We start from the raw sequence: 23,837 nt of genomic DNA on the forward strand, positions 1-23,837 counted from the left end.
AATAGTAATAATAGCCAGACTTTAAGAAGTCATTTGGTTTAAATCAAGGTTTAAACCAGTCAACCCTGCAGTGCAGAATGCAACATCATTATGCCACACATTGTTCTAGCCCTGTATTCGATCCTTGAGATGACCAGGCTGATGACACTGTGTCATGCATTGCATATTAAACTAGATATTAACAGGAGGCACAGATTGGAAAAGTTACTGTTTTGGATTACATCTCCCAGAGTATCTCAGACTATCTGACCGATGGGACTGTTGGAGCTGCAGATCAAAAAATCAAATAACTCTTCCAAGTCCTGGAAGGAGAAAGGGAGACAGAAAGATCAAACAGCAATTCTATATTTCATGCAAACCAAAAGATCCAGGCTGGACTGAGTGGTGATTCCCAGGTCTAAGAAATGCTGGAGTCAACTACTGCATCTACATGGAGCCACAAGACAAGCTGTAGGACTATGGGAAAGTGTGGTCTCTGAGGTTTTCTTGTGGTTCAGGCTAGGACATAATGACAAACTCGAGACTCCAGCTCTGATCTCATCAGAGACGTCTCTGTGGTTTGCAATCTAAAACCCCCTGGAGGCATTAGGCCCACTTTCAAGCAAAATTGAGACTGTTTTATGGTGCCCGCATCACATCAGGTGATGCAGCACTCCAACAGCATGGCAAGGTTTTATTGGGACAGGAGACACGTGCGGACGTGAAGGGCGTGATGCAGGGAGGATCCTCTGAAGCTTGAGTGATGCTCAGGTCCAACATCCAACCCTTCCTGCCAAATGGCCAGGCCCCCAACCAGCCTCCTCTTTACCATGCCCCAAACTCATCACCATATTCCTCCAATGAAATCTTAATACGAGATGCTGAAGGAGAAAACTGATAGAACCATCTCTGAGGATTCCTTGCCTAAGAAAACCCTATGAAGTTAATGGGGTCGCCATAGATCAACAGGTGACTTGAAGGGACATATACACATGCAAACTTAGTGATGTCACATATGTCACACCCGTAACTGTGTGTATCTGTCTATAACAGCTACCTCTGGAATCCCTTACTGAGCATTTCTGTTTCTACTGCTTCTGTTATCCCATTGTCTGTTAAAGGAGTAATGCCCAGGAACACATCTGACATCTTTAAATGAGGTATGCCTATATGCAGGCATGCATGTATGTCTGCACTGGAGTACGTGCAAATGTCTGCATGTGCATCATAAGCAAATCAATGTGCAATTGAAAGAGCATGCTGCAGGTTGATATACCTGGCTGTTCTCAGCCCAGAATTTGAATTGAAGCACAAGATTAAAAAAACAACAAGCAGAGCAACAGATCTTATCACAGGTTCAAACCCTAGGAATGCAGGACATGGCTCACAGCTCCTTCCAGCTCCTGTTGTCAAGAGCAAAAGGCAGGTCCCACCTTGACTGCCTCTTGGAAGAACGCTTTAATTGCAGAGTCTCTGTCCCCCTCCCCTTCTTTCCTTCCCTCCCTTCTTCCCTCTCCGCTTCTCTCTCTCCATACTTCACTGCCTGGCCCAAGGCTACAATCCCTCTCTGACTGCACAAGCAAATATTTGCCCTCTTCCCTTCCACATCCCAGGCGAGCTTGACTTTCTAAAGCCTCTTTCCAGCACTCTTGTCCAATTTCAACTCATTTGCAGGGCGATAAGTGGGGAATTAAATCATTGCTCCAGCTTGGGACAGAGGAATTAACAGCCCCAGAGAGAGAGGCATAGGGCGTGAGATGGTTGGTGAAAGAGAACCTGGAGAAGTGGGTTAGAAACACACTTACAGAGGGCACAAGTAAGCCAGACTGCTCTCCAGGCAAGGGGGGATTATGGGAAAGAGCCAAGAGAAAGGAATCACAAGGCAAACAATTGCTCTGCCTGAGAGAGGAAGATCAAAGCTTGTTTTCTGCAGCTCCATAGGACAGAACCCAGAGGAATGGATTCAAACTATAGGAAAAGAGATTCCACCTCAACATTAGGAAGAACTTCTTGATGGTAAGAGCTGTTTGATAGTGGAATATGCTGTTTTGTTGAGTTTTCTCCTTTGGAGGCTTTTAAACAGAGGCTGGATGGCCATCTGTCAGGAGTGTTTTGATTGTGTATTTCCTGCATGGCAAAAGGGGTTCGACTGGATGGCCCTTGTGGTATCTTCTAACTCTATGAGTCTATTTTCTAAACAGTAACTTCAGTGTTTCCCTATATTCATTTCCAAGAAGAAGCAGGGGAGGGAACGGATACCCAAAACAGATTCAGTCTGCAAAGCTCCAAAAGAATGCATGAAATAAATTTCTCAATCAATATGCGAGATCATAACAAAAACATTTTGACATTTCCAAAGGAGGGCTTTTGTTCCCCCAACAATGATCTGGTGGCTGCGTCAAAACGTTGCCTTCCCCAAGTGCCATCTCCAATGTGTCAACTGGCAACGACATCTGAAGGGTGGGCTCCTTTCCTCCTTCAGACATCAATTTCAAACAACCCTGGGATGTCAATCACTTTTTTAAAAAAAACAAATCTGAGAACTGACATTCACAGAAACATGCACAGACACAGAGTGATTGAAAGTTTTCGTTGTTCAGGCTGTTCCAGTACAATGAGCTATTTTCTATATTATTGGCACATATGACTGTTTCTGTACTCATCTAGCCTAAAACTACACACACAACCATCTTTCTCCAACCTGGGATAGTCTATACATGTTCAATTTCAATTCCCAGTGTCCCCAGCCAATAGGACTACCTGTCACTGAGCAATGATGAGAGCTATAGTCCAATATTTCTGAAGGATACTAGGTTGGAGAAAGGTGATCGACTATGACCGGAGCTGGAGGAAGTTACTTTTTTGGATCACAACTCTCAGAATCCTCCAAGGATTCTGACAATGGTGATTCCAGAACGCTTCCTTTTCCATGGTCTAATTCTAACCAGCAAAGGATCTTCTGAGATGTTTAGTCAAAGGCTTTCATGGCCGGCATCCCTAGTTTTTTGTAGGTTTTTTCAGGCTATGCGGCGATGTTCTCGAAGAATTTATTCCTGATGTTTCGCCAGCATCTGTGGCTGGCATCTTCAGAGAATGCTGGCATGGAAGTGAGTGAGGTATTCCATGCCAGCATTCTCTGAAGATGCCAGCCACCGATTCTGGTGAAATGTCAGGAATAAACTCTTCTAGAACATGGCCACATTGCCTGAAACCACCCCCCCCCCCAACACAAAAAGATCTTCTGAGAAACTTGCATTGGGGATTGGGGCAGAGAAAGACAAAGTGGCCCCCCATCACCTTGTATCAAAGGTCCTTTGGACTAGAGATGGCCAAGGAATGAACCTGGGACCTTCTTAGTGGAAAGGAGATGCTCCATCACTGAATAATGTACATTTTGAGTGGAGGGCTCAGCACCCTTCTGCAGCAGCATGGTTGGGAGCAGCTATCAACCAAGACATGGGTTAAAACCAGAAGTGCATGCTCACTGTAAATGCATTATTAATAGCAATGCTGGCATTATTTGATTATGTATTTCTATTCTAAAGAGGCTGCTCTGAAATGGTGCTTTCTGGGGATGTTCTGGAGAGTGATATTCATTTCCTTTTTGATCCCGCTTTGCTGTGAACTGCTATGAGCATAATACGTACAGAAGCACATCCAAATAAAATGACAATAACTATAAATCTAATACTTTGGGTACTTATAGTACCTTGCTAGCTCAGGGCTGTTATTGCTTTCAAAATCCAGGTGACCAAACCTTAGGTGACATGGAAATAACATCTCGAGCTTCATTCTACACACCAAGTAGCTACAAAAATGAGCCCAGCCTAGACAGGGGATCAACTGGGATTTCCCCCCGTTATTTATTAGTGATATTTATGTTCAGCTTTCCTCCAGTAAGTTCAAGCAGGCAGCTTCTTTCCTCCTGACTTTATCCTCACACCAAATCCTGTGAAGTAGACCCAGCTAATAACAGAGATAGTGACTGGTTCAAGGAGAGAGAGTTTCAAGTCTCAAAGAAGCATCAAACTTGGATTTCCCAAGCCCCGGTCCAACACCTTAACCACTTCCCTGGCCACCAGTGTCTCCATCTGCAAGATCCCACCCGGAACAGACCCTTGATTCCACTATGGACACCCTTTCCTCCTCTCCTCTGAAAAGATACCTTGAATGGATTGGGACAAACAAAAAGGAACTCCACAGAAATCCCAAAGGAGCAATTCTTCAAATTGCTATTCCAGCAGAAACATTCTTCTTAGTTCTAATGTAATCAAAACCACTTCTGTCACTAAGGTCCATGACAAACATCTGGCAGGCACTTGAGTTTAATCCTGTCAAGATGTCAAGATGTCAAGATGAGCTCACCAAGGGACAAATTCTATGCAGTAGATAGGTCTGGGCTTTGCCTCTCATTACACTTGAAGTCTCACTTGCAGAACCTGGAAAGGTGACTTTGGGGGATATCTCCAAAACCCACCAAACAGTGATAAAGAAGCCATTGGAGCTTTGAGACTTTGTGACGTATATTTTATGCACTTGAGTTGGTCCAATAAAGGTAGCATAGTTTTGTGGATGTTGGCTGTTACTGGGCTTTACAATAGATAGAGTAGTTTTTAATTTTTATGCAGTTTCAGAAAGAATACCATGCCTGAATTATGTCTGATTATTGCAGATGCAGGAGGAAAAAGAAAAGGTTTTGGAGGAGGAAGAGAAGAGAGATGGGGGCAGGTTTATTATCTTAATTACAAGAGGGGCTACATATACCTCCATGGAAGTTGGCACAAAATGCCCATGCAGGTAAAGACGGGCAAAGTCATTCTGTCAGTGACAACACCAGAGGCAAAGCAGGTGCTGGGAACTTGTAATGTACCCCTTCCCCCCCCCCCACCCCCGTGCCACCCGGGTTCAAGCCTAGACGTGCCCTTCCAAAACGATGCCAACTTGTACTTATAGCTCTTCGATGTGGGGGATCCCAAATACCTTGATGGATGACAGGGATGAGTGTAAGCACCCAGGTGCCAGCCCCAATTGTGGAAAAGTTGGCTATACCCTTTGAAGTCCTGCATGGGGGGGGGGAGGCTGCCAGGCCCATCATGATCCTTGTATTCATAGGAAAAGCGGCACCTGGACAAATTCTTCCTCCTGTGGGAACTTGCAAAGTGCAGGAGGATTCAAAGGTAACCCCGACGGTGATACATCTGCAGAAATGGCAAAGGAAAGCCCCACTCCGAGAAATCTGGCAAAGAATGGTATTTATTTCTAGACGCAATTGGAGGGGGGTGGGTCATTCTTTAAAAATCCAAATAGGTTTTTTTGGTTTAATTTGTTGTTGTTGCCGTTTAACCAGTTTTTTGCATTAATGTGTAGGACTACACCTATATAGGACTCAGTTGGAAAATTAAAGTTGCAAAATGCAGTTCAGAATGTTATGGCCACTAGGTTAAATAAGAATTGTTCTGTTCAAGGTTGTTCTTTTAAAGGTTTGTCTTGGTTGGACTTAGATTAACTGAAGCATCTGTGTTTTGAATGGCATCCCAGCCAAACATCTCAGACGATGGCCTTAGGCCCTGTTTAAAAACTCCTGGATGGAAGCAATGTGCTTCTGAGCATGGACAGAGCACCTCTCTCATGCAATGACACCTGGGCTTAAATGAGAGGATTTCTTGAGCGATACTCTTCCTCATTTTTCTTTGTAAGACTACAAAGATGGGAGTGCCTAAAGGCTGCATAAAGATGAGAGAGAGCTTCTGAGCACATGGAGATGTTTATTCTGTATGCACTGACTATTTATTATATGATTGACCACTGACTACCTTCTTGCCAGAGAGTGTGTGCTAGATAGAATATCCTTCTTAAAAGGAATGCTGATGGCCGCACAGATCTCTACCACGTAAAACGGAATCCCTGGTTGCCTACTCTCAGAGAAAGCAATGCTACAGCACTGTCTATCTGCTGGAGGAGTTTCAACTCTTTTTGACTACTTGGGGTCTTCTCTGTGGAGATGGGGGGGGGCATTTAATGTTCAAGCTATAAAAAAGAAAGATCTGAGTGTACTGTCAGCCTCCCTGGTTTGCAGGACAAAAGGAAGATGAAAAGAAAATCCAGCATTGAAAGCGCACTTCATGAAGAAAGTATCAATCCCTGGTAAATAGCTTTTGACAAGCATAACTGTGGCCACCTTAAGCATCTCCCTTGGTATCACCTCTTCTTGCATCCCCCGCCCCTTTGATCGCCTAACTCCTCCTTACCACCCATGCAAGGAAAGACAGATGGTACCGAGCCATCCACAAATTTCCAACATCTCTATGAGCTTGGGAGAAATCTCAAGTGCCAAGCTTTGCAACAGATGCTAATAGGAGCCTGGCAGGGGTTAGCAAGAAACCTGATGGGCCTGTCTCTCCAGCCGCTCAAGCTCCCAGAGACAGGACCCAGGAATGGTTGCACCACTTATTTATCACTACATCGGTACAGAGGTTCTCCAGCCAAGGCATTGGCTTGTGCTGGGAGTGGGCAACTGCACTGGGCTGGGGGCCAATGTTAACCCCCAGTAGACACACTGGGCAAGTCACATCCATGTCACCTCTAATATTACTGCCAACTGTTTCTCAGCCATGGAGAGCGGAGCAAAACCACTGCTTTTGTCTCCTTTAGGATGATTTTAGACTAGAAAACTAGTCAACAAAAAATTAAATTTTGTGTGTGTGTGTGTGTGTTTGTGTGTGTGTGTGTGTGTGTGTGTGTGTGTGTGAGAGAGAGAGAGAGAGAGAGAGAGAGAGAGGCTTATGGGAATATCTTTCCCTTTTCTCCCATTGTAAATGTGTCTAGGATTAGGACCCAAAGGCTGTAATCCTGCATTTACCTGTCTGGGACTAAATTCCACAATTGGATTTATGTTTACATCCAAGTAAACATGCATAGAATTGTGTTATGGAGTTTGGATTCCTTATAAGAGCACAGTTTTATATGTTTATTCAGAAGGACACCCCACTGAACTCTAGAAGACTTTCTGCCAGGTGTGTGTGTGTGTGTATGTGTATCCTAAATGCAAATTTCTTGACATTGGAAACTCCAGCTCCTGCTGTTAGAAAAGCTATTTTGAATTTGATGGTTTGAGGGTTTATTTTCAAATTTGGTGTCCCATTTTTGCTTCCTCGAGGGAATTTACTCTTCCGGATTCTGAAGTTTTAACATGTGCTAGAAACATGCTTTCTTAATCAGACAAAAAAAGAAAGAAAGGAAAAAAATATATCCAGATTTGCTCCAAAATGTAAGGAACACAGTTTAGAAAAGCTATGTTTTTAGACTCTTGCAGCCAGATGTCTGGGGAATTCTGGGTACTGAGATCTTTAAAAAGTTATTTTCCCAAGCTCTGCTTTCTTGGTCCTTTGAATTTTCAGGTTCTGAAATCATCGCCAGCCTGTTTAGAAGTTAAAACAAGCCTCGTCCAGTGATCAGCATGAATAAATATCCAGTCTTCATCTGTCTTCCACCTTTTCCCTGTCAAGACATAATGGGCCTCAACTCCATTTGATTCTCCTGGATTGCACTGATTCATGGGGAACTGGGCAAGCAGATTAATGTCCAAAAGACAGCAATTAGTTCTGACACATTCATAATAATGATTAAAAATGAGTTCTCTCTTTATTCTTTGTCTCTCATTCTTGCTCCATCTTGCAGGCCAGAACAGAAGAGCTGAGTCCCTTTCTACATCAAACAGCATCATAAGTGGACCGTCTCTGGGGGCAAAATTATTGCACTTTTCCACAGATTGTGGAATTGAAAAGATTATTATTTTTTTACTACCGCTCCCAGAATCCACCAGACAATACGCTGGTGTGGCCAGTGAACAGGTTGAATAGGGAATTCTGAAGGTTAATAGTCCCCCAAAAGTAATCTTCACAAGCTCTGGTGAAGCAACTCCCAGAAGCAACTTTATTGGGGAGCAGAGGATATACCCAGGGTCAAGATGCCAATGGAAATAACATGGAATTTCTTCACATTATCTCCTTAATAGAGGATCACATCAGTGGTCAATAGGCCCATGTAAGATAAGCATAGGGAAAGTGCAGCCCTCCAAAAAATATTTTGATTGCAACACCTATTAGACTCCTCTAACATAGTTAATGGCTGGAAGGTGGTACTCAGTCCATCCCAATGTAAGAACACACAAATCCTTCTGAAGAAACCTCAAATTTCTGTAGGGTAGGATGAGGCAATTTGTAATCCAGATGTGTTGGACTACAAGTTCCATAACTCTTGACAATGTTCTTATGGATCTTAGGGGAATGGATGTCCCAAGAAAACCCTATGAAAGGTTTGCAATAGGATAGCCGTAAGTTGGAAACAACTTGAAGGCATAAAGCAACATCATCATCATCAACAACAACAAGGAGCTTAGACTCTCCTGATAAGGGAGACTCACACTGTATACCTACATTTTACCTTTCAAAACAAACACATTAAAGATCCAGTTTGTTGCCCATTTACAGTCAGCCCTCCACATTTGTGGCTTTCGCTTTTGTGGATGTGATTATTTTTGCTTTTGATTAATATGTTCTCTCTAGGAATCTCTAGGTCCTCCAGCACAACTCTGCCAGAAGTTGAGCATAGAGTTGTGCCGGAGAACCTAGAAGTTCCCAGAGAAAACACTTCTCTAGGCATTTGTAGATCCTCCAACATGAATCTGCGATCAACCTCTGGCAGATGTTGACCATAGAGTTGCATTGGAGGTGTTCTCTCGGGTAAAAAGAATAATGTTTTATTTTATTTGTAGTGTTTTCATGTTCATGGGGGCCTTTCACTGTACTTTCAAAGGAATTTAGGAAAACTTTCTTGTTCAGAAATGTTAACCAAATAAATCTATTTTGTGTGCTAGCAGTCTGAGTAGTCTGATGATTCAAGTGGTGGGGATGAAATACGTGGTGCTACTCGTTTCTAGGGTAAATTGGTTATTACCCTTGACTTATCTGTGGGTCATATAAAAATCCATAATTTTGGCCCCAAAACTTGCCCTCAACATATACATGAGGTCGACTTATAGTCGAGTATATACAGTATATTTGCCACTTATGAAGCAATTGGGAGATGGAGTTGCTTGGTGTAGCAACTCTACAACCCAGCAAAGCACCAAGCCATCCCTGTTGTCTGCTGCATTATCTGCACAGGTGGCCGTGCCTAATGCTTCACTGCCCCGGTCATCAGGGGGATAAAAGGATTCCTTCCAGCCCACCACCCACTCCCTCCAAAGCTCAGCCCATCCCTCAACAAAGAAGACAACAATAAGCTTTGAAGGAAGATGAATTGTTCCAGAAACCAGAGCTCTCAGAAGCAAGGTCATAGAATAGCCTGCGAGGAGGCACAGAAGCAATGGAAGGGGAACACAGAAGGAGAAGATACAATATGTATGACAAGCCAGCATAGTGGATAGGAGAAACTCCAAGATCATTTGCATATCCACAAAGCACAGGCTAGTGTTCCTAAGGGTGCGGCTACACTGCAAAAATAATGTAGTTTGACACCACTTTGATGGCCATCCCTCCATCGCACATAATCCTGGGATCTGTCATTTTGTGAGGCACCAGCACTCTTGGGCAGAGAAGGCTAAAGACCTTGTAACACTACAAGTCCCAGGACATGGTGGAGCAGTGTCAAACTGCATTATTCCTACCCTGCAGATACATCTCAAGAGAGACTGTAAATTTTATTTTTTTATAATTAAAAGGAGAGAGGGGGAAGAAATGTAGCTGAACTTTTAAGACTAACTGGATTTTTGCATGTGCTTCCATGGATATAAACCCTCTTCTTCTGATGCAGTACAGAATGATAGTAAATGCTCAGGTATAAAACGTATTTACACAATTGAGGTGTGGGATAGATTGGACAGTCAGAAGGATACCCTGGAGTTGTTGTCCTACATGAAAAGGAACTTTTCCAAGCTCTGGCATGTCTCAAATTCATGGGTCTTTTCACCATTTCTTTTGCCCTCCTCTGGACATGTTCAAGCTTGTCAATATCCCTCTTGAACTGTGGTATCCAGAATTGGACACAGGATTCCAGATGATGTCTGCTCAAAGCAGAACAGAGTGGCACTATTACTTCCCTCCATTACTATATTCATATTGATGCAACCTAGGATCATATTGGCTTTTTCGCTGCTGCATCAACTGTTGGCTCATGTTCAGCTTGTGGTCTACTAAGACTCCTAGATCCCTTTTTGCATGTACTGTTATCAACCCAGGTGTCACTCATCCTTTATCTGTACATTTCATTTCTCATCCTGCCTAAGAGATCAGGAACATTTCTACGTCTGTGAATACTTGAAAGATTTAATAAGACTGACTATAGATGTACCCATTCCAACTGAGAGAAGATTCCTTGGAGACTTAGGCCAGGCCAGTGAATCATTCATGGACACAGCAGGCAGCCTCCTACTACGGCTTGCTCCAGCCTCAGAAGAGCATTTAATTATCTTGCTAATTTGTTTTTCATGGCAGATGAGCTCCCTCCTCGCTCCCCCCACTAGTGCGCCTGGGCACACAGCTTGGGAATTATTTCTGTTGCCCTTGTATAGCTTTTCCCAGCCCAACTCATCGCAACCTCATTGTCAGGGGATGTGCTGCCATAGAGCAGAAGTCAACTGGGCCTGTCATTTTTAAAATTGTTGCTCAATGATGATGCCCACGTTTGCTCCTGGGTATTATTTTAAATCCACTTGCTTCCCCCCCCCTTCTTTTTTCTTTTTTGCAACAGCAAAATGTGACTATCACCCCCTTCAGAGTGAGGGGGGATTGGGGAAATGGAACAGCTGTCGAGATTTAGAAACAGCATAATAAAGTTTGATCGTAATATTTTGCAATGCTAATTCCTTAATGTTCCATTTTGCAACATCGTCAGGCGTCTGAGAACAAAAGATCTTTTGCTGGAGATTTGCAAGTGTGTGTGTATGGGGGGGGGGGACTTTGCTCATGGTTCCTGAACATTGCACCTAGTTTTCCTTTTCCACACATCCCCTTCTCCTATTCTGAAACATCTTGCTCTAAGTCACAGGAGATAAGAGAGTAATCATGGGACCATGAAACACCAGGTCGAAATTTCTATTTCTTGTTACCACTCCCCTTGATCTACCTCACAACCCTGTTGTGAGATGAACACAGGAGAAAGAAGGATATTCCTCCCTTCTTCCTCAGCAGAGTATCTCCATATCTCCATCTGAATGCTATTAGGTGCTGGAAACAAGATGGAAATCCTAAGTTCTTCAGCACATAATCCACTGCTAACTATGGACATTAGCAATCTTGGCAAGGTATTGTGCTCCTTGGAATAAGAATCTAGTGAAATCTACCTTGGATCAGCCTCTCCCAACCTGGTGACTCTTTTGGTCTGAGTGTTGGACTACAACTCTGGAGACAAGGCTTCAAGTCCCTGGTCAGCCACAGAAACCCACTGGGTGACCCTGGTCACACTCTCTCAGTCTCAGAGGAAGGCAAAGGCAAACACATCTTGTCAAGAAAACCACATGGTAGAGTTGCCTGAGAGTCATTGTTAAGACAGAAACAACTTGAAGGCATACAACTTTGAAGATCCTCTTTAAATTTCAGACTAACACCCAGAGTGGATTCACTGTCCCATTGACATGGGGTCCACCAGCTGCTACAATCACCTATAAATACTCCCTAATGGACCAGATACTATCAGCCATGGTTAGTACTTAGATGGGAGACTGACAACAAATACCAGGTGCTTTTGGCTACATTTCAGAGGAAGGAACTGGCAAAACCAACCCTGCCTTCATGCCTTCATGGGGTCACCATAGGTTAACAGGTGACTTGAAGGCACACACACTCTCCCTGGAACTTATGGTACATACAGATGAATGAGCTGAATTGCTTCCGCCCGATTCTGGTGAGAAACTTTAGACAGGGATTCTGTAATCAGAGGTGACTTCCCATGTCCTAAATTCCCAGTGATCTAGCAAGCAATAGAGAGAGAACTTGGACCCGCACATTCAAGTTACAGCTTCTATCAATGAATTCTGTTCATCTCCTCTCTCCCGTTGTTCTTTAATCATTAACATTGTAAAGATTTTTCTTATTGACATCCAGAGGGAAAGAAGGAGGGGAAGACCAACGCCAAGACATACAGATGGAACTCAGGCCCCTCCAGCTATGTCCATGATCAAGGGACCAAGGCTCGGGCATGGTCCAACATGAGATATGTGGGCATCTGCTTGCCAGAGGGATCCATAAACAAACTGGGACATTGTCCTCTACATCATCCCTGGATTAGGATGGAATGCAAGTAAATCTGAAATGGGTTACTTCTTGGAATAACTTGAAGGCACACAACAACAACCAACTGTAGCCAAAACAAAGGGGAGAGAGAGAGAGAAGAAATACAAATAAAGTAAAATAAATCTCACAGCATGTTCTTGTGTCATGGCTTTGTATATACAGACACCATCCTTCACTGAGGATGAGAAAATCTGATTCCTGGGCAGCATGGGCCCTTAAAACTATTTTTGTGCAGACCCTGAGGTATCAAAAATTGCTCTCAAATGTCCTTTTGGGGATGTGGGTATAAATGGGGGCTAAAATGTGGTAAAACTTTCCCCCACATCCCTCAGAAGTCATGGAGAGATTTTATTCCAGGGAGGGGGCTGGAAGGAAGGGCCAGCCCTTTTTCTCTGGGGCTAACATGGCCTTTTAGCCTTCCATAGTTGCAAACCCCTTCTTTACATCTTTATCACAGACTAGCTTACGTCATAAGACTGTTGTTGGGAGAAACACTGCCCTAAGCCCCATAAAAGGAACTTCAGAATGAAAATGCAACAAAATAAATACTTCTTCACAATATTTGTAGAGTTGACTTCAATATATATATATATATATATATATATATATATATATATATTTGTTCCACAATAGAAACTCTGTTTTTGTTGCTTTTCTCCTGCCCTTCATCAACTGGGTGATGATTATCCTCTCCGTCCTCATCTTGTTTTAGAAATAATTGACCATTATTTGACAATATATATGCTTGGCAAAAGGCCTGACCTTTCAACTTCCATCCCCATCCAGCTCCATTTAATAGATGGCACAACACTGGAGGGAAAATCAGCACAGAGACCATTTTTTCTGAAACCAAGGTTTGGGCCCAATTATTTAAAAACATGCTACCTACAAACATTCTGGATTTCCTTGGGATGGCATTTGGTATTTATCTACAGGCAATCTGAAATGCTTTCCAAACCCAGTCCAAACTCTAATGGAGAAGAAAAGAAGAAAGGAAGGAAGGGAGAGAGGAGAAAGAAAGCGCTAAGTCCGTTTTTCAGGAACCTTATGAAATATTTACAGCTCAGCGGAGACCAGATGAAAAAGCCAGCCGCCGGTTCATCGATTCAAGCGAGGTTCACAGGCAAAGGAGTGCCCCCCTCTCTTCTCACTTAACAACATCGGCACCTCTGTGTCTCCAAAGGCAGCCTAGGCTCACAAGCCGGCAAAGGGTTAAGGATCTCTGCATTTCTCTCCACCTCACTTCATTCTTCCCCAATACATGGAAAAAGGAGGGACCCCTGGGTCATGCTCCTGGAATATATTATGCAAATGAAGAAAATCTGCCAGAGAAAACTTAATTTGGTGATTCAATTCCAGTTGCAAAAGTGGACTGAATCAGTTGCATGTATGAGTGAGTGAGACAGACAAAGACTGAGATATGAGTTTAGAATGGAACAAATCTGGTCCAATACACTTGGTTTATCTCAAGCAGTTGGATCATATGAACCAAGAGACATGATACAGGACTCCCCTTGCAGTGCTTCATATACACCTTATGCACATAGCCTGAAGGTAATTTTATAAACCATATTTTAATGATTTTAATAATTTTGTGCATGAAACAAAGTTTGTGTATATTGAACCATCAGAATGATAATGATAAAGATAACAACCAGCATAGCACAGTGGTTTGAGTGTTGGACGCCAACTGTAGAGGAAACCAGGGTTCGATTCCCTGCTCGGCCATGAAACTCGTGAGGTTGCCTTGGGCAAGTCACAGTCTCTCATCCTCAGGGGAAGGCAATGGCAAACCTTCTCTGAACAAATCTTGCCAAGAAAACTCTGTGATACATTTGCCTTAGGGTCGCCATAAGTCAGAAACGACTTGAAGGTACACAACAGACACAATGATGATGATGATGATGATGATGATGATCATGATCATGATCATGATCATGATCATGATGATGATGATTTCATACCCACTTCTCCCCATGAAGGTGTAACTATATCAGCCACCCATGGAAGAAGTTTTGCTTTCTGGAGTATATTGGACTTTGGAGTTTTGGATAAGGGAGGCCCAACCTGTATAAGGAAGGAAGCAGGACTAAAATGGTTGGGCTTCGCCTAAAGACAGATGGTCACTGCATCACTTGCCTTAATAGTCCAGCCTCCTCTGATGCTGCATACCAACCTAGGATGATGAGATAGGACAAGCAATGAAGGTCCAAGACTTTCTGATGAGCAAGGATGATGATTTAACCATTGGCTCAGGTCTCAACCTTTCCTACCTCTTCTGAACGTAGCTGTCTTATTGTGAGCTATCCCTCTTACGATGCTAATTATGTTTAGATGGCTTCATCTTGAACATGCAATCAAGAGCCATTGGTTTTAAAAAGACCCATCCCTCAACCTTCCCTGACTTTTTTGAACTTATTTGCAGTCTTCACAACAGAACTGGGGAAAGGATCCTTTCCGCCAACAGTAATGTCGTGTTGTGAGTATCCCTCTTGTAATGCAAAGTATTTTCAGATGGCTTCATCTTGAATGTGCAACCAAGAGCCATTAGGTTTATGAAAAAACCCACCGCGCTGGAGAGAGAAATTGCTGAAACTAGGGATTTTATCTGACTGGCAAAACAAAGAATGGGAGCAGAGCGGCATGTTCTCATCGATATCGTGTAATAACGCAAAGATTTTTTGCCAGTCTTTTATGCCAGTCTGATAAAGTCCTAGTTTGTGGCTATGGATCAACACAGTTGTCTGTGGGTTGACACCTTTTTTGGAGAGTGTGGCTGCAGGGAGAACCCACATCTCAAAACTGACCACTGCCCTACCAGATAGAATGGGCCAACCTCCTCTGAAGGATTCAGTGGGGCTTCTTATGACACTAGCCCTAGATCAGTAGAGCCATGATTCTGAGAAGGCCTACCTACTATCTGTCAAAGCACCAGAGAGGCATGGCTTTTCCCCTTCTCCTCCCTCCCTCCCTCCCTCCCTACCTCCCTCCCTCCCTCAGTAGATGCTTGTCAAATAGATTTAGCAGAACAGACTTTGGAGGAAGAGAGAAAGAAGGGGAGGAGAAACTAGCTCGGGGGTCCTTTGCAGCCCAAACATCACCGTGCGAGAGAAAACACTTTGTACTTTCTGAGCGTAATGAAATGCATGCACAAGGTTGGAGGCGACTTATTTATCCTGTCACCAGTTCTGGGACACCGCTTTGGCTGGGCACAAACGTCTCTGTCGGTTTGATGTTTGCGCTGTCATCTCCACCACCCTGGAGCTTTCTTTGCAGAGTTGGGTTTTCAATGCCCCGGAGCAAAAAGGCAAAACCCAATTGTCCCTGGTCTAGTTTCTAATTATTATTGGGAATAAAAAAATAATAATATAGAGTGTTGGGGGGAGGAATGAAGCAGCTGTTTCTCTGGCCGGGCTTCATGCCAAGGCCTGTCCCACCCCACCTGAAATCTTCAACACAGATGGGCAAGTTTCCTGCCACACAGAGATCAAATAACTCATCACTCAAAGGCGAGATATTATCCCCGATTACTATTCAATACAGACTCTAAACAAGCTCTCGGCTTCTCAGATTAAAAGCCAATTAACAAACTTTGTTGTGCAAAGGGAGAGGCAGCCAAAGTCCCCTTCTGTTGCTGTTTGTGTTTGGCCATGGAGGGAATTGCTTCATTTAAGGGCTTATTGACAAGCTACTTAAAAACAAAAAAATCAATTCCATTATTAAAACAAAACAAAGAAAATCAACTGACATAAAAATCAAGGACGGCTTCTTCTTCTTCTTTGTCAACTATTGCATTTGGAGAAAACACAATTTGGATTGGGGAGAGGGCAAAGCACTTTGGTGTAATCAGTTTGCTTCGCTTTGAGATTTGGCACACGCATGGAAGGGTTGAAATGGATGGATAGTTTGGGCCTAGTCAGTCATGTAGACTTTTTGCATGACATAAAACTGTCTTTAGGATTACTGGCCCATCTGGCTGGAGATTTTTTTAGTGTTCAGAAAAATGATCCTTTTTGGATTGCATTTCCCAGAAACTGCCAGCAAACATGATCTATTATCTACTGCTATTGTTGTTGTCTGCCTTCAAGTCATTTCATACTGATGGAGATCCTAAGACAACCATGGGGTTTTCTTGGTAAAGTTCATTCAGAGTAGGTTTGCCTTTGCCTCCCTCTAAGGCTGAGAGAGTGTGACTTGCCCAAGGTCACCCAGTAGGTTTCTATGGCTGAGCAATGATTTGCACCCCGGCCTCCTGGGATGAAATCCACTGCTGAAACCACTACACCATTGTTATTGCGTGCTGCCAAGTCATGTTTGACATATGGCAACTCTAAGGTGAACCTATCATAGGGTATTCTTGGCAAGATATTTTTCAGAGGGGGTTTGTTATTGCCATCTTCTGAAGCTGAGAGACTGACTTGCCGAGGTCACCCAGTGTTTTTTTTAATGTTAGAGCAGAAAATCGAATCCTGATCTCCATAGCCCAGCGCTCAGATACTTTTCAATGATGAGATCCCTTTCAACTCTACTATATTACACCAGGCAAGGTGAAAGCTAATATAGGATATATACTCCAAATGGAATCAGAGGTCTGAACAGAATCCCAAAGATTTCTAGAGCCCACAGATTTAAAAAATGATGTTTTGGATCCCTGATTCAAAGTATTCTGGGCATTCTTGTCCCAAAAGTGTTTTGTTTTGTCTCTAAGCTTAGTTATAACCCACCTGATAGCATACAAGGACCATCCTTCAAACTTTTCCAAATTAAGCATCAGTGGGAGAGAGTTAGAGGAAGAGCGTTGCATCACAGCGCTCCCAGAGCATTGGGTGACTCAAGTGAGTGAGTCAAGCCGCACCCAAAGCAAAGCAGCAAAACAAGATAAAGATCTGAAGGCAAGTCGGCAATATTTGCAAACAATGACCCAATGTCTTGTCTGCTTCCTCTGTTGAGCCATTTTGCAAGGGGGCAGATGGAGGTGTAATAACAGAAAAGGGTTTTTTTTTTAATTTTCTTTTAAAGATAAGGGTTGGAGAACCAGCAGCAAGTACAGAAGCACACCTTGTTCCTCTTCCCTGATGAACTGCATCTGTAAACATCCCTGCTTTCCCTTCCTTCAAGTCTGCACTTGCAGTATCCGCAGCCACTCTACCGACCCTGAACCTCCTCTCATGCCTATTTGCATACCTAGCCACCAACATGCTTTACACCATTCAGAAGGACAAGGATCATGTTGGACAGGCCTTATAGCCAAGTATCATGCACACATTTCCTGAGTTGAGCCAGGCATCATCTGCACTGCAGGAATAATGCAGTTTGACACCGCTTTCACTGGCGTGGCTCCACGCTATATAATCCTGGCATCTGTAGTTTGTTGTGGCACCAAAGTGCTCTGACAGAGAAGGCTAAATATGGGTGACCAGATGTTCTCCTGCATTTCAACCTCCTGTCCCAGAGGAATTCCAAAATGTCCTCCATTTTGAGCCTGACTAAGAAGCCCATTGAGTAGCCCAACATTTGCTGTTCCCCTTTGAGAAATTTGCTTACTTGGCAGCTAGTCTCCCCTGCAAATAGGGGGATAGGACGATTAGGGAAGAATAAAATATAATAAAATAAATATAAAATAATGCTAATAAACCACAGTTGCAGTCATCCTTCCCAATGTGCAGTCTTGCCATTGGCATCCCTTGGTCTTTTGCAGACGACAAGCCAGGAGGGACATAATGGCCCAAGGTGAGTGCACAGTGCTGCGCACAGGAGCACACCCCCATTATAATCAATGGGGCTCCAAAACTGGTGATTTTCCCAATTTGTGGGGTGGTGGTGTCCAGAACAGCCCCCCTGCAAATCAGAAGGGATGACTATATGTGTAATATACCTGCTAATAAACCATATGGAAAGAATTAGTGGTTTCCGCCGTTATTTTGTCACATCCTACATTTTTCTTGAACATCCAGTATTTTGCAGTGCCTCGTCCTCCTTTGAGGGGATGACATCTAGTCATCCTGTATCTCACAAAACTACAAATCCCAGAATTCCATTGCATTGAACCAGGGCAGTTAAAGCAGTGTCAAACTTTATTTGTGCAGCATAGATACAGCCCAGTGACAAGCAGCAGAACCACAGCTCAATACACATTATGAAACTGAGGGTTTTTGTTTTGTTTTGTTTTTAAAACAACCCAAAGCATGAATATTCTGAGACTTTCAGCTTTCTTGCAAATTGCTATCAAGGTTTCTAGCCCTTATGGCTGAAGAACCGCATGCATTCAGGTAGGGAGGGTGGGATAGATACTTTGCATTGTGTTATGCAGACAGCAATACATTACATAAGGCAGGCAGGAAGACAAAATGGGGAAATGTTATCTTTCCAACTGAGCCAATTTCTTAGGGTGAAGGAGTACCCAAGCTCCTGAATGGTACAGAGCTCTTCATTAAATAGATGGAAAGGCAGCTAATTCTCATCTGTGTAGCATGCACAGTTAGCGATCACTGAAAATCGGGGTCTGACATGAAAGATGGCTCTGTTTTGCTTATTTTTGTGTTCAACCTCTTCCCCAGCTTGCATAAATCCACCACATCTAAGCAACACTGGCTCTGGGCAAACATTCATTTTCTCTTGTTTCTCTTGCAGAGGTATTTTCCCGACAATATTTCCGTGAAGAAGAAAAAGAACAGCGGCGTGTTGGTTGGTTTTGCCGATGCTTTTATACTCTTTCCTTTGCTGTTGTCTGGCAGACTTTGTTACAAGCTTCTTTTGAAGAGCAACTAAATTTGCTCCCCTAATCTGCCTTGACAAATGACTCTTTCAATAGGAACAGAGAGTAGAGAATAAAAAAGCCGGACAGATTCGGATGTGGAATCTACTAAAGCAACTGCAGCAGAATGGCTCCGGAGTCTCAGTGCAGAATGATCTGAAATAATGACATTTCAGCATGGCTGTGGGAGCATTAGGAGGTGGGGAAATGTGGCAGGCATGGCAGTTAATATACCTCTTCATTGTTGTATGGGAACAGCCATCAATTTCTGACCTATAGCAGCCCTAAGGCGAACCTCTGACTGGGTTTTCTGGGCAAATTTTGTTCAGAGAGAATTTGCAACAGACCTCCTCTGAGGCTGAGGATGTGCGACTTGCTCAATATCTGCATGGAAGACGGGAGAAATCTGTTTGAAACCCTGGCAAGCTTGTTGTTGTTGTGTGCCTTTCCGACTTATAGTGACCCTAAGGCCTATAATGGGATTTTCTTGGCAAGGTTTGTTCAGAGGAGGTTTGCCATTGCCTTCCCGGAGACTGGTAGCTTGTGACTTTCCCAAGGTCACCCAATGGGTTTCATGGCTGAGCTGGGAATTGAACCCCAGCCTCCAGAGTCGTAGTCTGACATTCATACCACTACACCATGTTGGATCTCTGACAGACAATATGGAACCTTGTTGTTGTGTGCCTTCAACTTGTTTGCATTTGATTTATGGTGAACCTATCATAGGGCTTTCTTGGCAAGTTTCTTCAGAGGGGTTTGCAACTGCCATGCTCTCAGGCTGAGGGAGTATGCGACTCACCCAATATCACCTAGTAGTTTCCATGACCAAGCCGGGATTTGAATCCTAGTCTCCAAGTGTCCTAATCCAATGCACAAACCATTACACCATGCTGACCCCTTAATATGGAGCCTAGGGGATGAATATTTTGATTCAGGGTAAAATGTGGTTTTCTATTGGGCAAAAGAACCACAAATGTGTGACATAGCTCTGTTTTGCAGAAGGTCCCAGCTTCAAGAACCATGACCTTTACTCCATGGTGACTAGACTTATATAACATAGAAATTTAAAATTACAGCTTGCCCCCTATATGTACAGATTCTTGATCCACAAATTCAGCCACACAAGGTTTGAAAATATACCAAAAAGATATACATTCCAAAAAAAGCAAACCTTGATTTTGCCATTTTATATAAGGATCACCATTTCACTCTGCCATCGCATATAATGGGACTTGTGCATCCACAGATTTTGGTATCCAAACCAAACCCCAGCAGATACCAAAGGCCCACTGGATGATAAAATTAGCGAAATGGAGATGAGGAATAGTTAAGCCTGCGAATCCAGCTTTGCTCAAACACACAGAGCAGCCTTTGAGGGGAAGGCGAAGCCCACGGCTTACTTCTTGGTGCAAGTTTGCAAAAATGAGCTTCAGGGTTATCGTTTTCTCGGCATCTCACAGACCCTTGCGCACGATCCTTTTGCCTCCAGCCATTCTGTTACTGTGACAACGTGGCAGCGGAAAAGGGAGGGAAGAGAAAAGAACAGATTGTTTTGCTGAGCCAAGTTCTGATTCAACAGGAAGAAGAAAAGAGAAAAGAGAGGCCTACGGGTAGTGAAGTTGAAGAAGGTCACATCACTGGCCCGAGTTGTCACTCTGGGCTTAGCCACTGGCAGTACCATTTGTCCAAGTTCAATGGAAAAACTGTGGTCAGGGAACCATCTGGAAGTCAAGGATGAAACGCCAAAGACAGGCTCACAGCTTCATCATTAGGACTAGGGTTGCCAGAAGGAAAACTAGAGACATCTCTTATACCTTTAATGATGCTACTGAAGATGGAAATTCAGTAGGAATTTCAGAGGAAGGCAATAACAAAACCACCTCTAAGTATTCCTTGCCTAAGAAAACCCTATGAAATTCATGGGGTTCCTATAAGTTGACAGGGGACTTGAAGGCACAGACATACATACACTCTTACAACAAGGGAAACCCAGGCTTAAATCCACCATGACTGAAGACTTCAGATGGTGAGATGGATGATGCAAAGAAGGGACTGGATTGATGAAGTAGCCCACTAACGTTTGGCTGTTTCCAAAACTGGAAATTGCAATTTTTGGAAGTGACTCAGGCTTACTCAGAAAGACAACTCAATTCTTTCATGGAATTTCAATTCCCAAGGGTTCAGACTAGGAACTGAAGCAGAACACCAGTTAAAACCAGCATAAATGCATATGTTTGATAGCCCTATGACTTGCCCAAAATCACCCGGTGGGTTTCATGACTGTCCCAGGAATTGAACCCTGGTCTCCAGAGTTGTAGTCTAACACTCAAACTACTATATCATGCTGTATCCCAGACACACACTACAAAAAGGGGAATCCAGTCTTAAATCCACATGTATAAACCACAACTGAGGACTTCAGATGGTGAAATGAAGACTGATGCAAACAAGGGACTGGTTTGATGAAGGAGCCCACTAACTTCTCACTGTTTCCAAAACCAGAAATTGCAATTCTTGGGAGAGGGTCAGGTTTACTCACAAAGCGGACTCAATTCTTTCAGGAAATTGCAATTCCCAAGGGTTCAAACTAGACAGAGCAGCAGGATGCCTGTTGAAACTAGCATAAATACAGGCGTTTGTGTGTTTGACAGCAAGTTTACTGATAAGATGGTGCTTCAGCATCCAGAATGGACCAGGCTATTTGCAGGGCAAATCAATGCAGCAACAACTTTCTGAAACGTATATCGAGCAGCAAGCAGCAAAGCTCACAGCCAGATCCGGCCTCTTGTTTACTCAGATATCAAGTCCCACCAGACCTCTGCACTGTTTCCCCAGTGGATGAGCATTAAGATGGCGGCTTTGGTGCAAAAATGCAGTCTGCCTTGCAAACATATGCACTTATGCTCTGCTTTCACCTGCAAAAGGGCAAAGGAGAAGGATGAGCCCTCACTCCTTCCCCAGACATGTTTTTCATCTCAGTTTGGGTTCGGGAACCACAAGGTTGCTTCTCCCAAGTCCTCTCAAGGCTATGGTAGAAAGCATCTTTAGTCTAACCTGGAGAGTCAACCTTGGAAAAGAATTCAGAAACAAAACAAAACAAAAATTGAATGAGGGATAACTGAGCAGAGTGAGAGGAAGAGAGGGAAGAAGTAACCAATTTGCCGAAAATTAAGTTTGTCAGATGCTAAGGCAGGAGTGGGGACCTTGCTCTTATCTGAATACTTATGGAGTATAAGTCCCAGCAGTCCTAGCCAACTAAAGAATGCTGGGCATTGTAGTCCTACAACATTCTGAGGAGCACATGAAGCCTGGCCCTAGTCTTGGGACAGAATCTTGCCTCTTTTTTTGCATGGGAAATTACCATAAGCAACAACAACAATAATGTGTGCATCTTGTGTGTCTTCAAGTCATTTCCAGCTTATGGAAATCCTAAAACAAACCTATCATGGAGTTTCTTGGCAAAATTTGTTCAGAGGAGGTTTGCCATTGCCAAGAGGGGAATCAAATCCTGGTCATCAGAGTCAAAGTCTAACATTCAAACCACTATCCCACGCTGGTTCCTAAGTATAATAATATTAATCTCCCACATTTCCTCTAAAATTGGGACTCAAAATGATGTAAAATTTAAAGGAATATGGCCAACAGTTTATAAAGTGGTAAGTAAAATACGTAATAAAGCTGAGCCAGTGTGGTATAGTGGTTTGAGCATTGGACCCGCGTAGACCAGGGTTCAAATCTCTGCTCTGCCATAGAAAACCACTGGGTGACCTTGGGCAAGTCATACTCTCTCAGCCTCAGAGAAAGGCTAAAGCAAACCCCCTCTGAAGAAGTCTTGCCAAAAAAAAACTCTGTGAGAGGTTCACCTTAGGGTTGCCATAGGTCAGAAGTTTGTTGAAGGCAAACAGGCCAGTGTCTGGGGAAAGGCAGACATTGCAAAGGCAGATCTCTCCTCTGTTGAGAACTCCATGGGTGGCTGCAAGCAAACAACCCTCCCCTGTCCCTCGGGCTCAACATATCTATCAACAATTATCAGGGATAACAAAAGCGAGTCAACTTACAGCAGGGCTGGGAATCATATGGCCCCATAGTTTGCATTCAGCCTAGCTTCTGTTTTCCTGACTTCCCAAAACATAATAAAACATCTGAAAGCTGTCCTTCTACTTTTATTCAAGCTACTTTTCTTTTTTAAAACAAGATAATTACATGTCCAAGAGGTGCGATTCTGCTCTAAAAGAAAGCGTTCCCTCAGGAGAATGCACAAAATATAGGCCAGCACCAGCAGAGGAGGGCCTTAAATTATGTAGAAGAGTGTGTGCATGTGTGTTGTGTGCCTTCAAGCCACTTCCGACTTATGGCGATCCTAAGGCCATGGGGTTTTCTTGGCAAGATTCATTCAGTGGAGGTTTGCCACTGACTTCCCCTAAAACTGAGAGTGTGTGACTTGCCCAAGTTCACCCAGTGGGTTTACATGGCCGAGCTAGGAATCAAACCCTGGTCTCCAGAGTTGTAGTCCAATACTCAACAGTAGCATGTGTGAAGTGCTGTATTATTCTTTTAAATTAAAGGGGGCAGAAGTGAAGAAAAGGGACAACTCATGCTGGATCTACTGGATTCTGCCATGTTGTCAAGAAAAGCACATCAATGGATCTTTCCCATAGTGTTCCCATCCTCCTCTGACAGATCTTTCAAGCTGATGTCTGCCTGATTTGAAAACTATGAGGGACCTGATCTCTTTAATGGGGGTAAATTTTGATGGGGTGGGGTAGAACATGTACAGTTCCCTTCTCTCTAGGATCCAACATCCACCTTTCCAG

The 23,837-nt window shown here is 43.5% G+C and overlaps 1 protein-coding gene and 1 long non-coding RNA gene across 2 annotated transcripts in view; one reads left to right on the plus strand and one right to left on the minus strand.

The window, feature by feature from the left end:
• Positions 1–23,837, minus strand: part of NECTIN1 (nectin cell adhesion molecule 1) — a 192,637-nt gene that overhangs the window by 137,288 nt on the left and 31,512 nt on the right.
• On the plus strand, positions 1,964–7,589 carry LOC121934115. Its single transcript, XR_006104565.1, has 3 exons — positions 1,964–1,995; positions 6,056–6,123; positions 7,377–7,589. It is a non-coding gene; the product is annotated as an uncharacterized LOC121934115 (long non-coding RNA).

This window comes from Sceloporus undulatus, chromosome 6 (genome assembly GCF_019175285.1).
Source record: "Sceloporus undulatus isolate JIND9_A2432 ecotype Alabama chromosome 6, SceUnd_v1.1, whole genome shotgun sequence".
In the NCBI taxonomy this organism is placed as follows: Eukaryota; Metazoa; Chordata; class Lepidosauria; order Squamata; family Phrynosomatidae; genus Sceloporus; species Sceloporus undulatus.